A 22914-nucleotide genomic window follows, 5' to 3' on the forward strand; every position below is an offset into this window, starting at 1 on the left:
TTTGATGGATTATACTATAGCTGAGATCCCAATACCCATGTAGACATAGCTTACTGACAGAACAATGAGGTTAGATCCCAATACCCATGTAGATATAGCTTACTGACAGATAAATGAGGTTAGATCCCAATACCCATGTAGACATAGTTTACTGACAGAACAATGAGGTTAGATCCCAATACCCATGTAGATATAGCTTACTGACAGATCAATGAGGTTAGATCCCAATACCCATGTAGACATAGTTTACTGACAGATCAATGAGGTCAGATCCCAATACCCATGTATTGCGAACAGGTCGATTGTAGCGGTAGTCGTTTTGATGGCGACGTACTTTACAGTTATTTCGACCGCGGTGGTTATTGGAGTCGTGGTTTCCTGGAAGAAACCGTTGTTGTGCATCATCTTTCAACGCTCCAATACCTGATAATGACCAAACCTGTATCGGCTATTTGGGAATTAAACTTTAATTAACCTGAAAGAGTTTCTTCATAGTAGAAACATCTGTTGGGTTGGTAGAATGTAGAAGTAGGTTTTAAATTCATACTTATTACAAATCTGCAGTTGTCTGACTATTATATTATTATTTAATAAAGAAAAATGCACTTAAATAAAGATTTATCTGCGTTGCCCACTCCAGTCAACAGATGACGATGTGCGTCTTTTAGGTTCCGGCAATGCTGCCAGTGTGACGTATAATCTAGTGGACGGGACGCTACTTCAACAACAACAGCTAGTCAGACACCTCGGTAGCATCCAAGCCGAAACATTCAAGCTATTCAGACTGCTTCGGTGTATATTTGCCTCTGTATTTGAAACATACAACAATTGTATGTCTTTTAACGAGTTTCCCCGTTTAATGTCATATTTCCGTTTAGTCAGGTAACAGTAGCTGGCTTGATAAATTAGCCTATCACTAGGCTAGTCGCTAACTAGCTAGGTTAGCAGGCTAACATCACTGACCATGAGTTCACCAAGCTACTCTCCTCCTGCTGAAGAAGAGGAGGTCTGCTGGACGGAGAAAGAAGGTATTTGGCTGAACATTGTCGTGAAAGAGGAGAATGAAGGGGAGGATGTTACAGTAAACGAAGAAGTAGAGGGTGAGGCTGTTACAGAGAGAAAGAAGAAGAAGACTCGTTCAGAGTGAAAGAGGAGGAGGATGTTACAGTAAAAGAAGAGGAGGGAGCTGTCTTAAAAACAGGAGCAAAACTATTGTTGAACTGGTGCATGGTTTTAAAGCGGCACTCTACTGAATGTTTATGCTTGAATGTGTTATTATTTAATGTAGGAATTGATAACTACACTGTAAGATGTGTATACCACCAAAGAGTGTGTCACCAACAAAACCTTAACAATGGATTAGCACATTCACAACTTTAATGTCACTCAGAATTGATAAACAAGATAGAAATGACAGGGGATGTGTGTTACTATAGTAACCCGTGGGGGGTGATGCGTGTTGCTATAGTAACCCGTGTGGTGGGGTGATGTGTGTTGCTATAGTAACCTGTGGGGGGTGATGTGTGTTGCTATAGTAACCAGTGGGGGGTGATGTGTGTTGCTATAGTAACCTGTGGGGGGAGTGAACACCCAGACAGTGGACATCTTTGAAAACAAAACCAGGAAGAAACTTCATCGTTACCCAGAAAGGATTTAATGTTGAGATTAAAAACGACTGCTGTTGGCCCTTTAATGTAAGATACATACGGCTTCTTATGTGTTTTATTTATCCAACATAACTACCGTACTGTGGATGATTTCAATTAAAATAGACAACAAGAAACAAAAAAACTATTAACTACGACTACATACACCCTTCTAGCTAGCTGACCACTGATTTTTATTGCAATTCATGTAAGTTAAGTTTTATATAAGTTAGGTTATGAGAGTTTAAAATAAAGTAATATGTACACATTTTGTGGGACATTCTGTTTATTGTCAAATTTGACTGTGTAACACATTTAATTAAAATTTTAACCTCTGAAATATAGCTAACAAGTTTGCTAATGTTGCGAGTTTAACTTAGTTGATATAACTAGTTAGTAACCAAAAAGGAAAGAAATTGTAAGTGTTAGATAATACATTTCAAGAAAACAGCTGAATGTTGTCAAGCTATAGACAGATAGAGCTCAGCCTATAAACATGACATTATCTATTATTATAGAGCTCTGCTCAGCCTATAAACATGACATTATCTATTATTTTAGAGCTCTGCTCAGCCTATAAACATGACATTATCTGTTATTATAGAGCTCTGCTCAGCCTATAAACATGACATTATCTAGTATTATAGAGCTCTTATTATGACATCAAGATATTCCCTGAGAAATTAGATTTGGAGCTCTACGTCATTTGTTTTTAAATCTCACCGTCACCAAGTGTATTTTAGTAATGTAATGTTGTGAAAACTGACCTCCGGTTATTGAGGGATCTAGTTTAGATTAAACCTCATAGGAAGGCAATTTTATTTAATGTTGGTTTCATTCAGGTCTCTCTGTTTAACTAAATAATATGTTTGTCTTTGGCAGGAGAGAGACCAGACTCTGACAGCGGGAAGAGTTCCTCAGAGGAAACAGACCCGGAGACGCCTAACCAACACCACTGGTCCCACTGTGGAAAGAGTTTTAGGTGGTTAGGGAGCCTGAAAATTCACGAGAGAATACATACAGGAGAAAAGCCCTACCACTGTTCCCACTGTAGAAATTATTTTACTCAGTTTGGGGCCCTGGTTGGGCATGAGAGAACACACACAGGAGAGAAGCCTTATCACTGCTCCCACTGTGGAAAGAGTTTTAGGTGTTTAGAGGACAACTTGAAGAAAACAGCTAGCTACATTTAGAAGTGTTGCATTTTGATTCAAGTGGGTCACCAACATGGTAAGTGTAACACAACTCTATTTGTGTTAGTCACTTTTTGCTAAATCTCATAAATAGTACTCTTTCAATTCAGAGCCTGGATTTTCCCCCTGAGGCTTATATCACGCTGAAATCAATTGAATGGGGAAAACGTTTAGGGTTCTACATTGTGAAATTACTTAAAATACTCCTACTTCAATGTTAAAACATTCTACATTGTGACATTAATTCATTGATATCACAAAATAACTCCTTCATGTACTGACCACAGCTATAAGGTTTCTCTCCTGTGTGTGTTCTCTGGTGTGATGTCAGCTGGCCGGATCGACCAAAACTCTTCCCACATTGACCACAGCTATAAGGTTTCTCTCCTGTGTGTGTTCTCTTGTGTAGAGTCAGATGGCCAGATGTAGTAAACCTCTTTCCACATTGATCACAGCTATAAGATTTCTCTCCTGTGTGTGTTCTCTGGTGAATTTTAATGCCTGATGAGGTGAATCTCTTCCCACAGTCAGAGCAGCAGTGAGTTCTCTTCCCTGTGGATCTCTGCAGGTGTTTGAGGATTTCTGATCTGGATGGACTCTTCTCTGCCTCTTCAGCATCATGTGGTTGTTGAGGCTCCCCAGAGGATCCACAATAGTCCCGTATCTCTCCTGTGTGAACAACAAAGTCACACAGATGACTAAAGGCCCACAACAGAGGTAATCCATTGTAAAAGGTGATGCAAACAGCGTAGCCATGATGTTGTACAGCAATTGACGTCTGTAATCAATGTTAACATGATTTGACAATTGTCTTAAAATGAGCAAGAAAAGTCATATTTAGTCTTTTTTTCACATTAGTAGTAACATTGATGATTGTCGGCTAGAAATAGGATATTCATGTTGTTGAAACTCTAAACAGTGTGCCAGACGACTTTTGTTCTCCAAGGCCCCCTTCTGTGTTTGCTAAAATTGTGGCACGAGGGCAATTTGATTGCAGAAACTCCTCCCTGCTCATGAGGAAACCGATAGTTATGGATGTACTATATCTGCCTGGAACAAAAATGGTGAGCAAAGATTTTAGTTTTTCACAATGTATTCTGAATATGAATGGGGGAAAACTCAGGGGAGTAACCTCCATTTCCAGGTTGCTTATGAGTGCATTTCACACTACTTTGGATTATAATTGTAAAGGCTTGTTTGAATGTTCTGTTTAATATAATGTTTGCTACAGTATGAATTATGTGTAATTATTGAAGAACCGCGTTAATGACAGTATCCATTTGGGTGTTGTCAATAAAGTTCCGATTTTATTTTTTATTTCACCTTTATTTAACCAGGTAGGCCAGTCGAGAACAAGTTCTCATTTACAACTGCGACCTGGCCAAGATAAAGCAAAGCAGTGCGACAAAAAAACAACAGAGTTACACGTGGGATAAACAAACGTACAGTCAATAACACAATAGAAAAATCTATATACAAATGGAGTAAGGAGGTAAGGCAATAAATAAGCTGTAGTAGCGAAGTATTTACAACTTAGCAAATTAACACTGGAGTAATAGCTGTGCAGATGATGATGTGCAAGTAGAAATACTGGTGTACAAAAGAGCAACAAAGTTAATAGAAATATGGGGATGATGTAGGCAGTAGGATGGGCTATTTACAGCTGCAGCGATCGGTATGCTGCTCAGATAGCTGATGCTTAAAGTTAGTGAGGGAGATTTTAGTCTCCAACTTCAGCGATTTTTGCAATTTGTTCCAGTCATTGGCAGCAGAGAACTGGCAGAAAAGGCAGCCAAACAGGTGATGGCTTTGGGGATGACCAGTGAGATATACCTGCTGGAGCACCTGCTATGGGTGGGTGTTGCTATGGTGACCAGTGAGCCGAGTTAAGGCGGCCTAGCAAAGACTTATAGACGACCCGGAGCCAGTGGGTTTGGCGACAAATATGTAGCGAGGGCCAGCCGACGAGAGCATACAGGTCGCAGTGGAGGGTGGTATATGGGGCTTTGGTGACAAAACGGATGGCACTGTGATAGACTGCATCCAGTTTGCTGAGTAGAGTGTTGGAGGCTATTTTGTAAATTATATCGCCGAAGTTAAGGACAGGTAGGATAGTCAGTTTTACGAGGGTATGTTTGGCAGCGTGAGTGAAGGAGGCTTTGTTGCAAAATAGGAAGCGAATTGTACATTTAATTTTGGATTGGAGATGCTTAATATGAGTCTGGAAGGAGAGTTTACAGTCTAACCAGATACTTAGGTATTAGTAGTTGTCCACATATTCTAAGTCAGAACCGTCCAGAGTAGTGATGCTAGTCGGGCGGGCCGTGGCGGGCAGCGATCGGTTGAAGAGCATGCTTTTAGTTTTGCTAGCATTTCAGAGCAGTTGGAGGCAACGGATGGAGTGTTGTATGGCATTGAAGCGCGTTTGGAGGTTTGTTAACACAGTGTCCAAAGAAGGGCCAGATGTATACAGAATGGTGTCGTCTGCGTAGAGGTGGATCAAGAAATCACCCGCAGCAAGAGCAACATCGTTGGTATATACAGAGAAAAGAGTTGGTCCGAGAATTGAACCCTTTGGTACCTCCATAGAGACTGCCAGAGGTCAGGACAACAGATCCTCCGATTTGACACACTGAACTCTGTCTGAGAAGTAGTTGGTGAACCAGGCGAGTCAGTCATTTGAGAAACAAAGGCTGTTGAGTCTGCCGATAAGAATACGGTGATTGACAAAGTCGAAAGCCTTGGCCAGGTTGATGAAGACAGCTGCACAGTACTGTCTTTTATCGATGGCTGTTATGATATCGCTAGTACCTTGAGCGTGGCTGAGGTGCACCCATGACCAGCTCGGAAACTGGATTGCACAGCGGAGAAGGTACGGTGGGATTCAAAATGGTCAATGATCTGTTTGTTAACTTCAAATCAAATTGATTTATATAGCCCTTCGTACATCAGCTGATATCTCAAAGTGCTGTACAGAAACCCAGCCTAAAACCCCAAACAGCAAGCAATGCAGGTGTAGAAGCACGGTGGCTAGGAAAAACTCCCTAGAAAGGCCAAAATCTAGGAAGAAACCTAGAGAGGAACCAGGCTATGTGGGGTGGCCAGTCCTCTTCTGGCTGTGCCGGGTGGAGATTATAACAGAACATGGCCAAGATGTTCAAATGTTCATAAAAGACCAGCATGGTCCAATAATAATAAGGCAGAACAGTTGAAACTGGAGCAGCAGCACGGCCAGGTGGACTGGGGACATTCAAAGACTTTCGAACGGCAGGGCAGGATGGATATAGGTCTGTAATAGTTTGGGTCTAGAGTTGGATATAGATCTGTAATCGTAGAGTGTCACCCCCTTTGAAGAGGGGGATGACCGAGGAATCGTTCCAATCTTTAGGAATCTCGGACGATACGAAAGAGAGGTTGAACAGACTAGTAATAGGGGTTGCCACAATGGCGGCGGATAATTTTACAAAGAGAAGGTCCAGAATGTCTAGCCCAGCTGATTTGTACTGGTCCAGGTTTTGCAACTCGTTCAGAACATCAGCTATCTGGATTTGGGTGAAGGAGGAGCTGGCGAGGCTTGGGCAAGTAGCTGCGGGGGTTGAGGAGCTGTTAGTGTAGTACGCCACAGGATGTTTTTGTGCTGGTCGAGGGCAGTCAGGTCTGGAGTGAACCAAGGGCTATATCTGTTCTTAGTTCTACATTTCCTGAAAGGGGCATGCTTATTTAAGGTGGTGGGGAAATTACTTTTAAAGAACAACCAGGCATCCTCTACTGATGGGATGAGGTCAATATCCTTCCAGGATACCCAGGCCAGGTCGATTAGAAAGGCCTGCTTGCAGAAGTGATTTTGGGAGCGTTTGACAGTGATGAGGGGTGGTCGTTTGACCGCGGACCCATAACGGATGCAGGCAATGAGGCAGTGATCGCTGAGATCCTGACTGAAAACAGCAGACGTTTATTTGGAGGGCAAGTTGGTCAGGACAATATCTATGAGGGTGCCCATGTTTATGGATTTAGGGTTGTACCTGGTGGGTTCCTTGATAATTTGTGTGAGATTGACGGCATCTAGCTTGGATTGTAGGACGGCCAGGGTGTTACGCATATCCCAGGTTAGGTCACTTAATAGAACGAACACTGAAGATAGATATGGGGCAATCAATTCACATATGGTGTCCAGGGCACAGCTGGGAGCTGAAGTCAATAACTGGCGGCAACAGTGAGAGACTTATTTCTGGAGAGATTATTTTTTTTAAATTAGAAGCTCGAACTGTTTGGGCATGGACCTGGAAAGTATGACAGAACTTTGCAGGCCATATCTGCAGTAGATTGCACCTCCTCTCTTTTTGACAGTTCTATCTTGACGGAAAATGTTGTGGTTGAGGATGGACATTTCAGAATGTTTGGTTGCCTTCCTAAGCCAGGATTCAGACATGGCAAGGACATTAAGGTTGGCGGAGTGTGCTAAAGCAGTGAGTAAAACAAACTTAGGGAGGAGGCTTCTGATGTTAACATGCATGAAACCAAGGCTTTTACGGTTACAGAAGTCAACAAATGAGAGTGCCTGGGGACACACAGGGCCTGGGTTAACCTCTACATCACCCAAGGAACAGAGGAGTAGGATGAGGGTATGGCTAAAGGCTATCATAACTGGTCGTCTAGTGCGTTGGGAACAGAGAATAAACGGAGCAGATTTCTGGGCGTGATAGGATAGATTCAAGGCATAATGTACAGATAGGGTGCGGGTACAGTGGAGGTAAACCTAGGCATTGAGTGACGATAAGAGAGGTTGCATCTCTGGAGGCACCAGTTATGCTAGGTGAGGTCACTGCATGTGTGGGAGGTGGGACAAAAGAGTTCTCTGAGGCATGTTGAGTGGGACTAGGGGCTCCGCAGTAAAACAAAACAATGATAACTACCCTAAACAACAGTATACAAGGCATATTGACATTAGACAGAGACATAAAGCGAGGCATAAAGCAATCACAGGTATTGATTGGGAGAGGTAGCTAAGACAACAATGGGTAAGACAACAACAACAGATAAAATGGCTATGAATGGGCAGAGAGGGTCAGTTAACTACACACAGGGCCTGAGTTTGAGGCTGGGGCCGACAGATAAACAAAATAAACAAAATGAAGAACCTTGATCAATGAACAGTCCAGCAGCCATCACCTATGTAGCCAAGTGATCATAGGGTCCAGTGAACAGCAATATATGAACCAGGGAAGCCGTAAGGTAGTCATTACTATGCTAGCCGGGAGATGCATAGGGGCTAACTGGTGCTAGCTTCGGGACAAGGGCGTTAGCCACTATAGCCAATTCAGTCCAAAGGTCCAGAGCTTACGGCAGGAATCCGGTGATGTAGTGAAGAGTCTGGGAGGCATCAGCTGTGTAGCCGAGTGATCATAGGGTCCACTGAGCAGGCCGGGAGATGGGCCTGGCTCAAGGCTAGCTTCGGGGCTGGGCCACATGGTGGCAGCTAGCTAGCTGCGATTATCTTGTGTAATGGTCCAGAGCTTACGGCAGGAATACGGTGATGTGGTGGAGAAAAACAGTCCGATATGCTCAGGGTTGATATCACGCTCCGATATGCTCGGGGTTGATATCACGCTGTGCAAACTGGCAGGTATTATCCAGGCTAAAAGCGGCTGGTGTCTGAGCTAAAAAGGTAAAGGCCACTAGCAGTGGCTAACAATGACTAAATAGCTAGTAGCTATGGCTAGCTTCTGATGGAGGTTCAAGCTATAAGGTCTAAAAAAAATAGCAGATCCGTATCACATTGGGTGAGGGGAATTGCCGGAAGGTATATTTCATTTAAAAATTGAAAAAGTTTGAAATATATTTTTTCAAATCAAATCAAATTTTATTTGTCACATACACATGGTTAGCAGATGTTAATGCGAGTGTAGCGAAATGCTTGTGCTTCTAGTTCCGACAATGCAGTAATAACGAGCAAGTAATCTAACTAACAATTCCAAAAAAAACTACTGTCATACACAGTGTAAGGGGATAAAGAATATGTACATAAGGATATATGAATGAGTGATGGTACAGAGCAGCATAGGCAAGATACAGTAGATGATATCGAGTACAGTATATACATATGAGATAAGTATGTAAACCAAGTGGCATAGTTAAAGTGGCTAGTGATACATGTATTACATAAGGATGCAGTCGATGATATAGAGTACAGTATCAACGTATGCATATGAGATGGACAATGTAGGGTAAGTAACATTATATAAGGTAGCATTGTTTAAAGTGGCTAGTGATATATTTACATCATTTCCCATCGATTCCCATGATTAAAGTGGCTGGAGTAGAGTCAGTGTCATTGACAGTGTGTTGGCAGTAGCCACTCAATGTTAGTGGTGGCTGTTTAACAGTCTGATGGCCTTGAGATAGAAGCTGTTTTTCAGTCTCTCGGTCCCAGCTTTGATGCACCTGTACTGACCTCGCCTTCTGGATGGCAGCGGGGTGAACAGGCAGTGGCTCGGGTGGTTGATGTCCTTGATGATCTTTATGGCCTTCCTGTAGCATCGGGTGGTGTAGGTGTCCTGGAGGGCAGGTAGTTTGCCCCCGGTGATGCGTTGTGCAGACCTCACTACCCTCTGGAGAGCCTTACGGTTGAGGGCGGTGCAGTTGCCATACCAGGCGGTGATACAGCCCGCCAGGATGCTCTCGATTGTGCATCTGTAGAAGTTTGTGAGTGCTTTTGGTGACAAGCCGAATTTCTTCAGCCTCCTGAGGTTGAAGAGGCGCTGCTGCGCCTTCCTCACGATGCTGTCTGTGTGAGTGGACCAATTCAGTTTGTCTGTGATGTGTATGCCGAGGAACTTAAAACTTGCTACCCTCTCCACTACTGTTCCATCGATGTGGATGGATGGGGGGTGTTCCCTCTGCTGTTTCCTGAAGTCCACAATCATCTCCTTAGTTTTGTTGACGTTGAGTGTGAGGTTATTTTCCTGACACCACACTCCGAGGGCCCTCACCTCCTCCCTGTAGGCCGTCTCGTCGTTGTTGGTAATCAAGCCTACCACTGTTGTGTCGTCCGCAAACTTGATGATTGAGTTGGAGGCGTGCATGGCCACGCAGTCGTGGGTGAACAGGGAGTACAGGAGAGGGCTCAGAACGCACCCTTGTGGGGCCCCAGTGTTGAGGATCAGCGGGGAGGAGATGTTGTTGCCTACCCTCACCACCTGGGGGCGGCCCGTCAGGAAGTCCAGTACCCAGTTGCACAGGGCGGGGTCGAGACCCAGGGTCTCGAGCTTGATGACGAGCTTGGAGGGTACTATGGTGTTGAATGCCGAGCTGTAGTCGATGAACAGCATTCTCACATAGGTATTCCTCTTGTCCAGATGGGTTAGGGCAGTGTGCAGTGTGGTTGAGATTGCATCGTCTGTGGACCTATTTGGGCGGTAAGCAAATTGGAGTGGGTCAAGGGTGTCAGGTAGGGTGGAGGTGATATGGTCCTTGACTAGTCTCTCAAAGCACTTCATGATGACGGATGTGAGTGCTACGGGGCGGTAGTCGTTTAGCTCAGTTACCTTAGCTTTCTTGGGAACAGGAACAATGGTGGCCCTCTTGAAGCATGTGGGAACAGCAGACTGGTATAGGGATTGATTGAATATGTCCGTAAACACACCGGCCAGCTGGTCTGCGCATGCTCTGAGGGCGCGGCTGGGGATGCCGTCTGGGCCTGCAGCCTTGCGAGGGTTAACACGTTTAAATGTCTTACTCACTTCGGCTGCAGTGAAGGAGAGACCGCATGTTTCCGTTGCAGGCCGTGTCAGTGGCACTGTATTGTCCTCAAAGCGGGCAAAAAGTTATTTAGTCTGCCTGGGAGCAAGACATCCTGGTCCGTGACTGGGCTGGGTTTCTTCCTGTAGTCCGTGATTGACTGTAGACCCTGCCACATACCTCTTGTGTCTGAGCCGTTGAATTGAGATTCTACTTTGTCTCTGTACTGGCGCTTAGCTTGTTTGATAGCCTTGCGGAGGGAATAGCTGCACTGTTTGTATTCAGCCATGTTACCAGACACCTTGCCCTGATTAAAATGTTACCAGACACCTTGCCCTGATTATTGCAATATATACAAAGAAAAGACGAAAAAAAACATAACATTTACAACAACAAACACGTCTTACTGCTACGCCATCTTGGATTACAAGATGACTATGTTTAAAACCATTGGATTTAGCAAACTCTGAAATTATTTAGTATTTTTGTGCCCACAAAAACTGTTTTCCCAGCGTAACATAAGGAGCCACTAAATGACACATAGTTCGAGTGCATTTCAGAATACAAAAAAACTGTCTGAAAGCAAAATCCCGTATTTAAGTTGAAGTTCATCATATGACAAGCGTAATATTATGACTATAACTACTGTTCCCTGAAGGAGGGAAACTAAATGAAACGGTACTATCAAATCCACGCCTCGCTGGAAGACCCGCCTTCCACAGGTGATGTGCGTGAGGCTTGGATTTATTCCTTACATTTAATACCGCTCTTCACCGACCCAGGAAAGGGCGGGAACAAACAGGCGTTGTACCTCGTTTCTCTCCTTCAGGGAAGTGTAATTATAATCAAAGTTACACTCCCTTTCAGTCAGTCAACTTCGGTACAACATACTATGGGGAAATAAAATCATTCCCCAATGGATCCTAAATGAAACAGCCCCTGGCAGACCACCCAGAATTGACCCTACAAGATGTGTCAGTTTTATCAATTTATTCATTGACAGGAGTGTTTCAAACAAAAGACAATGTTGAGTAAGGACGCCCACCTGATTACCCATATAGAAGTAGGAATAATCTACCTGGCCTGCAAACAAATGTAGGCCTATAAATGTGCCCATTTGGGGATGTCTGATAGTATTTCTGATTTTCTTAACGCTGCACCACTAATGAGTTGTGGAGCTTCAAACAAAGTCTAATCAAAATCAACTGCGAATGACAAAAAGTGCTGCGAATGCTGACAAAAAGTATTTTCATAAAATATTTCCAGCTCTCACCCTTTCGATAACCACCCTTTCGATAACCAGCATAAAAGGGAAAAATGGAATGCTCTGATGCAGTGGAAATGTCATAAAATACCTGATTACTTCTTATCCTTTGAACAAATAGCCTACAGCTGTGTCTGCCCAGAACTCACTGGAGCAGGAACCTGAGGGCCTCAAATATTTTGGATATTTTGCAAGCTTGCTCTAGGATATTTATTTTTATCAGGATATTTTCTACCTGCAGAATGCAATGTTTTTATTTGTTTTTATTTGTTGGCTTTATGTAGGCTATTTTTACATAGTTGGTAATTGCAATAAAAGTTACTTTTAGATTTGTATCATTTTCATTTAGTTATAATGTAGATTAATCACAGACAATAATTGAGATACTATTATAAATTAAATGAAAGTGTTCCACGAAAATGTGCATATGAAAATCATAACTGGCACACAGGTTGGTAGAAATGGTCAGATAAATAGGCACTCCAAATGGAAAAGGTTGCCGACTGCTGGTGTAGAGTAATAGACTAGTAATAGACTATCTATCTGTAGTCTATTAGTCTATTACTGAAAACTTCAGCAGCAGATGACCGGCTCCCTCTGGTTAGGTTATGCTGACTACCGGCTCCCTCTGGTCAGGTTATGTTGACGACTGGCTCCCTCTGGTCAGGTTATGTTGACGACCAGCTCCCTCTGGTCGGGTCATAGTGACGACCGGCTCCCTCTGGTCGGGTCATAGTGACGACCGGCTCCCTCTGGTCGGGTCATAGTGACGACCGGCTCCCTCTGGTCGGGTCATAGTGACGACCGGCTCCCTCTGGTCGGGTCATAGTGACGACCGGCTCCCTCTGGTCGGGTCATAGTGACGACCGGCTCCCTCTGGTCGGATCATAGTGACGACCGGCTCCGAAGTTATGACTTTGAGTCATTTGTGTGTCTTAATCATTTAATCAAACAGAATGCTTAACTTCACTGGTGCAGGGAGCAGCATTCGGGAATTTTGGATGAAAAGCGTGCCCAAATTAAATGGCCTGCTACTCAGGCCGAGAAGCTAGGATGTCCACATTAGTAGATTTGGATAGAAAACACTCTGAGGTTTCCAAAACTGTTAAAATAATGTCTGTAAGTATAACAGAACTAATATTGCAGGCAAAAACCTGAGGAAAATCCATCCAGGAAGTACTATTATTTTGAAAGGCTGTTTTTCCATTGAAAGCCTATCCACCATACAAAGACTTAGGACGCAGTTCACGATCTCTATGTGTCATCGGAATTTCATAATTCCTATATGTGTTCATTAATTAAATACACTCAGTCTATTTTATAATGTGTAAGATTCTTATTTGCATAAAATAGACAGAGACCAGTCTTATCAAAATTAGATAATAGTATTTATTCTCGGAACGCGCTCCCATGGAACCACGAACAACAGTTTACAGTATATCACAAAAGTGAGTAAACCCCTCACATTTGTGTAAATATTTGAGTATATTTTTTCATGTGACAACAGTAGTGAGTGTACAGCTTGTATAACAGTGTAAATTTGCTGTCCCCTCAAAATTACTCAACACACAGCCATTAATGTCTAAACTGCTGGCAACAAAAGTGTCAATATTGGGCCCAAAGTGTCAATATTTTGTGTGGCCACCATCATTTTCCAGCACTGCCTTAACCCTCTTGGGCATGGAGTTCACCAGAGCTTCACAGATTGCCACTGGAGTACTCTTCCACTCCTCCATGACGACATCACGGAGCTGGTGGATGTTAGAGACCTTGCACTCCCCCACCTTCCGTTTGAGGATGCCCCAGAGATGCTCAACAGGGTTTAGGTCTGGAGACTTGCTTGGCCAGTCCATCACCTTTACCCTCAAGGGAGTGGTCGTCTTGGAGGTGTTTGGGGTCGTTATCATGTTGGAATACTGCCCTGCGGCCCAGTCTCCGAAGGGAGGGGATCATGCTCTGCTTCAGTATGTCACAGTACATGTTGGCATTCATGGTTCCCTCAATGAACTGTAGCTCCCCAGTGCCGGTAGCACTCATGCAGCCCCAGACCATGACACTCCCACCACCATGCTTGACTGTAGGCAAGACACACTTGTCTTTGTACTCCTCACCTGGTTGCCGCCACACACGCTTGGCACCATCTGAACCAAATAAGTTTATCTTGGTCTCATCAGACCACAGGACATGGTTCCAGTAATCCATGTCCTTATTCTGCTTGTCTTCAGCAAACTGTTTGCGGGCTTTCTTGTGCATCATCTTTAGAAGAGGCTTCCTTCTGGGACGACAGCCATGCAGACCAATTAGATGCAGTGTACGGTGTATGGTCTGAGCACTGACTGGCTGACCCCCCACCCCTTCAACCTCTGCAGCAATGCTGGCAGCACTCATACGTCTATTTCCCAAAGACAACCTCTGGATATGATGCTGAGCACGTGCACTCAACTTCTTTGGTCGACCATGGCGAGGCCTGTTCTGAGCGGAACCTGTCCAGTTAAACCGCTGTATGGTCTTGGCCACCGTGCTGCAGCTCAGTTTCAGGGTCTTGGCAATCTTCTTATAGCCCAGGCCATCTTTATGTAGAGCAACAATTATTTTTTTCAGATCCTCAGAGAGTTCTTTGCTATGAGGTGCCATGTTGAACTTCCAGTGACCAGTCAGTATGAGGGAGAGTGAGAGCGATAACACCAAATTTAACAGACCTGCTCCCCATTCACACCTGAGACCTTGTAACACTAACCAGTCACATGACACCAGGGAGGGAAATGGCTAATTGGGCTCAATTTGGACATTTTCACTTAGGAGTGTACTCACTTTTGTTGCCAGCGGTTTAGACATTAATGAGTGTGTGTTGAGTTATTTTGAGGGGACAGCAAATGTACACTGTACACTGTTATATAAGCTGTACACTCACTACTTTACATTGTAGCAAAGTGTCATTTCTTCAGTGTTGTCATGTGACAACACTGAAGAAATGACACTTTGCTACAATGTAAAGTAGTGAGTGTACAGCTTATATAACAGTGTACATTTGCTGTCCCCTTCAGTGTTGTCACAGATATACTCAAATATTTACAAAAATGTGAGGGGTGTACTCACTTTTGATATACTGTATATACAAAATATGACGTCAGGTTATAAAATGTCTTTCCTCCTATCGACCAGGACAGAGCAGGTTCAAAAGTTTATTCCAACCTCCTAGCGCACACACACATCAAGATTAACTTCTGAAGTCTCACCACCATCTATCACTATTTAGCAGACAGCTCCAGATAATGGAAAACCTAGGGAGGCATGCACTGCCTTATCTAAACATCCCAGAGCTAAGTAGAGTCGGCTCAACCATAGGTTAACGATCCTTTTTGCTTACTTAAAAACCCACAAACCATTCCTCCCTAACCTAGTTGGAATGGTGTTTATTATGTTTAATTACTCCTTGTTCATGCTACATAATCCCTTCCATATGAACAAACTTTATTAATCAGATATAATAAAACAGGGTAGAGTTTAATTAGTTATAGTTCTATTTAAATGTAGATATCGTTTAGTCATTATTCATAAAATTCCTACCACTATGGCTTCTTCTACATGTGGCCAGTCTTTAGGCATTGTTTCAGGCTTTTACTCTGAAAAATGGGGGAGATACACCACTTTCAGTGGACAGTGGAAATTTCCAGCCATGAGCCCAGCGCATGATCAGGAGCGCGCATTTCTTGTTTAACTTTTCTATTGAAGAAGCTTTTGTCCGGTTGAAATATTATTGATTATTTATGACAAAAACAACCTGAGGATTGATTTTAAACATCGTTTGACATGTTTCTACAAACTTTTATTGTACTTTTTTAGACTTTTCATCTGATGTTGAGAGCGCACATTGTGCCTTTTGATTACTGAACTAAACGCACCAACAAAACGGAGGTTTTTGGACATAAAGAGGGACATTATCGAACAAAACAAACATTTATTGTCTAACATGAAGACCTGGGAGTGCCACCAGATGAAGATCATCAAAGGTAAGTGACTAATTTTAATGCTATTTCTGACTTTTGTGACACCTCGCCTTGGTTGGAAAATGGCTGTATGGTTTTCTGTGGCTCGGCGCTGACCTAACATAATCGCATGGTGTGCTTTCGTTGTAAAGCCTTTTTGAAATTGGCCACTATGGTTGGATTTACAAGAAGTTTATCTTTAAAATGGTGTATAATACTTGTATGATTGAGGAATTTTAATTTTGGGATTTCTGTTGATTTGAATTTGGAGCCCTGCAATTTCACTTGCTTTGGTGGAGGTGGGACGCTACCGTCCCACTGGTGCCAGACAGGTTAAAGCATCAGACAAGTTCAGTACGTGTATTTGATTTTATAAAAACACATGGGGCGATTGGTAGAAAGAACAGATGACTCTTGGTTTACCAAGATGTATTTTAGTTGGGGACAGCACTGGAACATGATTCTGGGGCTCTCGAGTGGCACAGCAGACACTGCATCTCAGTGCTTAAGGCACCACTACAGACACCCTGGATCAAATCCAGGCTGTATCATAACCGGCCGTGATTGGGAGTCCCATGGGGCGGCGCACAATTGGCCCAGCGTCGTCCGGTGTAGGCAGTCATTGTAAATAAGAATTTGTTCTTAACTGACTTGCCTAGTTAAATAAAGCTTACATTTAAATACATTTAAAAAATAGTGTTTCATGACAAACCATTTTTTACAAATATGTCAAGGCACCAACTTTGAGAAGGGTTTAAAACTAAGGTTTCAAACCAATTCATGAATGTAATTGAATCTATGTCTTGCCTTTATAGTAATGGCATGAAAATAAATTGAATTAATATTATACAAGACTTATCAACAGCTCTAAATTTGCCTCCGCAGGAAATCTACACAGGTAATTATAGAATATACTATATTGCCTCAACCTGGTTAAACTATCATTATGACATCATGGATGAATTCTAGAATATACTATATAGCCTAGAAACCTGGTTAAACTATCATTATGACATCATGGATGAATTCTAGAATATACTATATATCCTAGAAACCTGGTTAAACTATCATTATGACATCATGGATGAATTCTAGAATATACTATATATTTGGTTGCTGTTTAAAAAAACCACACAACCCAGCAATCTGCAGTTCAAACAATAACAAATCTGTCATTCCTCCAGTGTTTTGGTAATAAAAGGATTATGGGGTTAGAGAAATGTAACTACAGACAGACAGACCTATGGATGCAAGGACTGACCATCCATGATATCAACATTTTATAGTTTTAACCATGTTTTAACCATGTTGAGGCTATAGTGTTGATTTACATTGTTTCTAAACAGAGTAAAATAAGCGTATTTGTGGTTCTGATGCGGTACAACAGAACTAAGCTCATGAAGCATGTGTTATATTCTTCAAGAATCAATGGCAAAAATAAATAATTTCAAATTTACAATATGGATGTAGCAATTGCAGATTTCCGCTTTAATAGTATTCCATGCTGTAGCAGGCTATATAAAGAGGAAGACCTCCATTGACGATTCAGTTCGTTGTAACATCTCGTCTGGACAGGTCACCGTCCTTAGTTAGTTAGTTGGTTTACGTAAGCTAGTTCATTATCATAAAAGTGAGAACTTCTCTAGATTGGAAACTTACGTTAATGAGTGTAAAGCCATGTTGGCTTTATGGAAACAATATACAATATATGGGAAAGAATATAGTTCAGGGAAATAATCCAAACCTAGTTCTGCCTAGTTAGAACAACGTTATCTAGCTAGATAACGGTATTGTACTGTAGCTCATACAACGCCGATGGTCAAACCCGGGTTTCTAATATTTACGGTAATTAACTAGTAACGTTATGGAAGATATTCACAGAAAACCATCATTGTCTTCGTTATTCATCATTAGTATCTTATATTATTATAATAAATTATGTCGATACATATTCAGAGCCAAACACCAACTTAACCTTTTTAACTGTTGTCGCATCCAAACGTGTCACCATCGTTTTCAGTTGTAATTGCGAAGTTTCCGGAAGAAGTCCAGCAACAACGGAGGTTCCTCGATGAACCCACCTTCTAACAAGTTCTGTGAAGAACCTTTTGGGGCTGTTTTTCATTGATCAATAACCCTATGGTTCTTAGGGGATCTGAGAACAACTCCAGTTGAACCCTTCATTTTCAGAGTTGAAGTCGGCTCTATTTACTCTATTTACACAGATTCAAAACATGATGATTAGCATCATCGATCAAGTCAGCTGCTGCTGCTCCAATACAGTATGAGGTGAGACGGTGAACTGACGTTGAACTGGGCAGTCAGCTGCTGCTGCTCCAATACAGTATGAGGTGAGGCGGTGAACTGATGTTGAATCATAATGATTAAGGTAATTAGTGAAACTGTTAAAAAATAGTATATGGCATAATAAATATATTACGCTATTGTTATCATATAGAAACATCATGGAATATTGTACATCATATTAGCATCAACATACATTATAGTTTCATTAGATTTCACATAATAAAGATATTTAATATTTTCAAGGTCAGAAGTCAGATCCCATCACCTGCTATGTAAAAGAGACAGAAGAATGCACAATGGTCAATGCTATCCGGGATCCTTGGGACATCCCTACCCTAACCTTAACCCTTTTAAATGTCAACTAAAATGGGCTAGGGACATCCCAAGGATGTATCTCTACCTGAAAATACATGATCTAAGTGATTGATAGTTAGTATTCAGCAGTCATAAAGCCTTATTTCCTTTAACTACTAAAATAGTGATTTTGTCAGACAGCAGCTCTACACTTTATTGACTGACTGAGCCATTCATCCTTCCATCCTTCCATTAGTCAGCGAGCTGTTGGACTGGTTAGGCAGAACACTTCTACAGCCAGAGAGGTGAGGTCACACATGGTTTAGATAGTAAATATTTATGTCCCCTTAGCAGTTCATTACGTAAGCAAAAGGGAATATGTTCCATCTATGTTTATTTACATTATTGCAAATTGTTGGTGTAATTTCTCACCCCTTTTGGCTGTATGAAAGTTAATTTCCCCTCAGGCACATTCATTTGTTCTTTGTTATTATGAAGGTCATTTGTGTTGAATGTCCTTTTCCCTACTCATTCACCTCATCTCTTTACATTGCTTATTTATATTCAGTGGCCTGACTGCATCCAGACAATGTCAAAGGCCCATCCTGGTAGATCAGAACCTAATGCAGCTTGGAGTGATCAATGACAGAAGTCAAATTTAGGTGCCAGGTGTAACTGAGGCCATAGATGCTCCATATCATTACTTTGAGTGTTTTATATAATATGACTAAATGTGTTTATTTCTGTGTTGCAGGGGCAGTCAAGAAATGGAACGACAAGGCCACAGAACATGACATAAACAGAGCTGTGGGAGACCACCTCAAGCCCCTGGTAGAGCCTGGGGTGGTGTTTACCACTCCACCACGCCTTCAGCAGGCTGGAAAAGTGGGATTGATCTGTTTGTTTCAATTGTCAGAAATTTAATTATTTGACATGGGATTGGTACTGATTTTCATACTAAGAGGGACCAATAGTCTGATGATTGGTCAGTCATTGGGTTCATTTGTTGAAGTCAAATCAAACTTTATTTATACAGACATGGATGCAACACAATGGCTTCACAGGAAAAAACAATGAAAATAAGCAGAAATATTTAGTACAGAAGATAAGAGGATAAAAAACAGAAGACTAATGAGCATTTATGGAAATGCCATTGATTACATTATAAATTGGATGCAACATCCAACCCAACATATAAGCTTGTTTTCTAGGTTGGGTTCTGAAAGACACTATGGGGGTGTCCACTGAAAGTTGACTAGTAACAACAACTGGGACCTAAAAGACACCCACCATGAGACCCACTAAATTTACCCAAGAAGAGGAAAACAAAAGAAAAACCCACACCAAACTTAGACAGGAAGCAAACCAAAAAGGTGGTTAAAATAATTTATTACAATCAATACCATTCATACTATTACAAAATCATAATTCTCATTCATTCTTAATTAATTCTATTTACAAAAACATCAAACAAAAACAAACCTCAGGGGAGCATCGTCCCTCCCCGTCATACCTAACCAATACCTAACCCTTTCCCTATCTCCCCTTCCCTAATCTATCCCCTTACCAAACTCACTCTAACACTCCCAGCCCTAAACCCCCTTTCCACCTCTCCCGTGCCGCATGCTTCCCCCACTTCCTCTCCTCCCTCTTCATCTTCCCCCTCAAATCACCTTCCACCCTTCTCACTATCCCTTCCACCCCCAATCTCTCCCTGTCTTGACTAAATTCTGCCTGGCTTCCCACAGTCCCTTTTAAAGAGACTCATGAGAAGCCAGAGCAGAAACCTGTCCCTATCCGTTCCCTTTGCTCTCCCTACGCCTCTCTCTAGCCTAGCCCATGTCAAAACAAAATCACTCCTAACCACACCTAGCATCACCCGTGCCCTAGCCCAGACTAGTCCGGCAAAGGCACAGTCCCAGAAGGCATGGCGCACAGTCTCCTCCCTGCCACAAGAGGATCTTGGACAGGTGGGGGATTGCACCAAACTATACCGGTACAAGATGGCACGTACCGGCAAGCGCTTATGGAGGCCCAACCAATTCAGGTCCTTGAGCCTGTTGTCCAGGCCCCGCGCCTGCACTCCCTCCCAGACCACTGACGAGATGCCCGCTACAGGCGCAGGACTCCCTGTCTGCCTGACCTCCTCGTACAGGTGCCTGTGGTCTAAACCTACTCGGGCAACTTCAACCTCGGGGTGCGCACGCAGCCACTTGGCCGCATGGCCAAAGTGCCACGGCAGCTGTTCCGCCCGAGGACCCGCGTTAGACCACACCATTACGCTTCTCGCCTTATACGAGAAGAACACCCGCAGGAGGTAACCGGACGGGTGTATAACCGGACGAGCAAGCTCCGTCAACAAGAAAGAAACAAAAATGGCGTCCAGCTTGAGGGGGAAATGTGGTACCCCCTACCTCCCTCCCCGATGGGACAGATCATGCGTGCCCTGGCGACCCACTCGCACCTGCCACTCCACATAAACTGAAACACAAGCCTCACTAGAGGCCTCCTCAGACAAGCCGGCAATGGGTAGATGTATGCCAAATACAAAAGAGACGGCAACACATCCACCTTTAGGACCAGGACTTTGCCCATAAAAGACAAATACCTAGCCTTCCACATTGCTAGCTTCCTCTGTACCACTGCGATACGCATGTTCCAGTTTAGCGTCGCTGAGCCGGAGGTCTCAAAAAGAACCCCGAGAATCCTCAGGGCCCCTTCACAGAGAGATAACCCCCCAGGCACATCCGTTCTACCGCGCCATCTTCCGAAAAACTTGACGGAAGACTTTGCATGGTTCAGAACTGCTCCCGACGCTCGGGTGAAATCCCCAAAGATGGCAAGGGACCTTGTCAGGCACGAGTCCTTGCACAACAGCAAGGAAATGTCGTCGGCGTACTGCGTCATCTTAACACGCAGCCCACCACTTCCAGGGATCAACAAGCCTTCCACCCCTGTGTCTGCCCTAATGGCAGCCCCCAGAGGCTCCATGTACAGAACGAAGAGGAGAGCCGAGAGTGGGCATCCCTGCCTGACCCCAGACGAGAGGTCAAAAACGTCACCTAAGTGACTATTTACACTAACTCGACACCCCGCTCCGACATATAAAGTACGGATCCATCCTATAAACTTCTCCCCAAATCCTAATCTACCTAACACCCTGAATAGAAAAGATCTATTCACGCGATCAAAAGCTTTCGCCTGATCTAGCGCTGCTACCATTAAAGGCAGCCCTCTATCTTCAACCCAAGCGATGGAATCCCTGATCAACTGTAGGTTCCATCTTATAGAGCGGCCCTCTACCCCGCACGTCTGATCCTCGTGGACGACGTAGGGAAGGGCTGTGCGCAACCGGTCTGCTAAAACCTTTGCAAGAATCTTGTAATCTACGCACAGCATGGTCAATGGCCGCCAGTTGCCAAGGTCAGTTGCTTCCCCCTTCTTATAAAGAAGTGACAGCACACCAACAGCCATTGATCCCCCGGGACCCCGTCTCAAGGATGGCCTTCAAGACTTCGAGAACCACTGGTCCATGTATACCCCAAAACTTGAGGTAAAACTCAGCCGGCAGCCCATCCATCCCAGGCACCTTCCCTTTTCCCATCCTCCTAAGAGCGCTCTCAACCTCTTCTAGTGAGATCTGGGCCTCCATCACGTCTCTAATGTCCTCTGGCAACCGCCGGGACAAGTGTTCTAAAAACACGTTTCCCTGCTCTACATCTATTTCCCTTTCCTTAAATAAACCTTGGAAATGATCAGTTGTCACCCTGACCATTTCCTCTGATTTACTTACTATACTACCATTTTCTTCCCTAACTCCCTGCATTTACCTTCCTACTCTGCCTGGCCCTAACCGACTTAAAGAACAGAGCTGAACAAGTCTCATTATGTTCTAGAAAGCCACTATGCGCACGCTCCAGGAAAGCTCCTTTAGGGCTGCGAATCTCTCCCAGTCAATCGACCCGCCGAGGTTGCCTGCCTCGTACGAGTTCAATTAACCTTTGGATACGATCCACCTCCCTCCTTTCCTCCCTTTTTTTCCTTCTACAATATCCTATTATAAAAGCCCTAATCCTCACCTTAACTAAATCCCACCACTCTAACACCCCCTCGCACATGGACCGGAGGCCGTCAAGCCTCCGAAAGAAACAAAAAATGCGTCAACGAAAGCCTGCTCCTCCAGTATATCCCGATCTAACTTCCAGTACCCCCTACCGAAGAGGCAGACTGGCGACCCCACCTGCAGGAACACCCCGTCGTGATCCGTGAAGAAAACAGGCAACAGCCGCCCAGACAACTGACCCAAAGACCTGGATACAAAAATGTAGTCGAGCCTCCGCGCAACCCCCCTGGTGTTGCGCCATGTAGGACCGACCATTGCCGGAGTAGTGTGCAGGCCACCATCAACCAGACCATGGCAAGCCATTAGCCCAGAGATGGCACCTGCACTGCTATCACCGCCTACCCCTAAATCTATATTAAAGTCT

The 22914-nt window shown here is 43.6% G+C and overlaps 1 long non-coding RNA gene across 2 annotated transcripts; it reads left to right on the plus strand.

Moving 5' to 3' along the window:
• Positions 1 to 716: 716 nt before the first annotated feature.
• Positions 717 to 19703, plus strand: LOC121839072. Of its 2 annotated transcripts, XR_006078633.1 has the most exons (3): positions 717 to 1694; positions 2529 to 3556; positions 19182 to 19703. It is a non-coding gene; the product is annotated as an uncharacterized LOC121839072 (long non-coding RNA). The 2 variants fall into 2 exon arrangements; XR_006078632.1 differs by lacking the exon at positions 19182 to 19703 and having other exon boundaries at positions 2529 to 4069.
• The last annotated feature ends 3211 nt before the right edge of the window (positions 19704 to 22914 follow it).

This window comes from Oncorhynchus tshawytscha, linkage group LG13, assembly GCF_018296145.1.
Source record: "Oncorhynchus tshawytscha isolate Ot180627B linkage group LG13, Otsh_v2.0, whole genome shotgun sequence".
Lineage (NCBI taxonomy): Eukaryota > Metazoa > Chordata > Actinopteri > Salmoniformes > Salmonidae > Oncorhynchus > Oncorhynchus tshawytscha.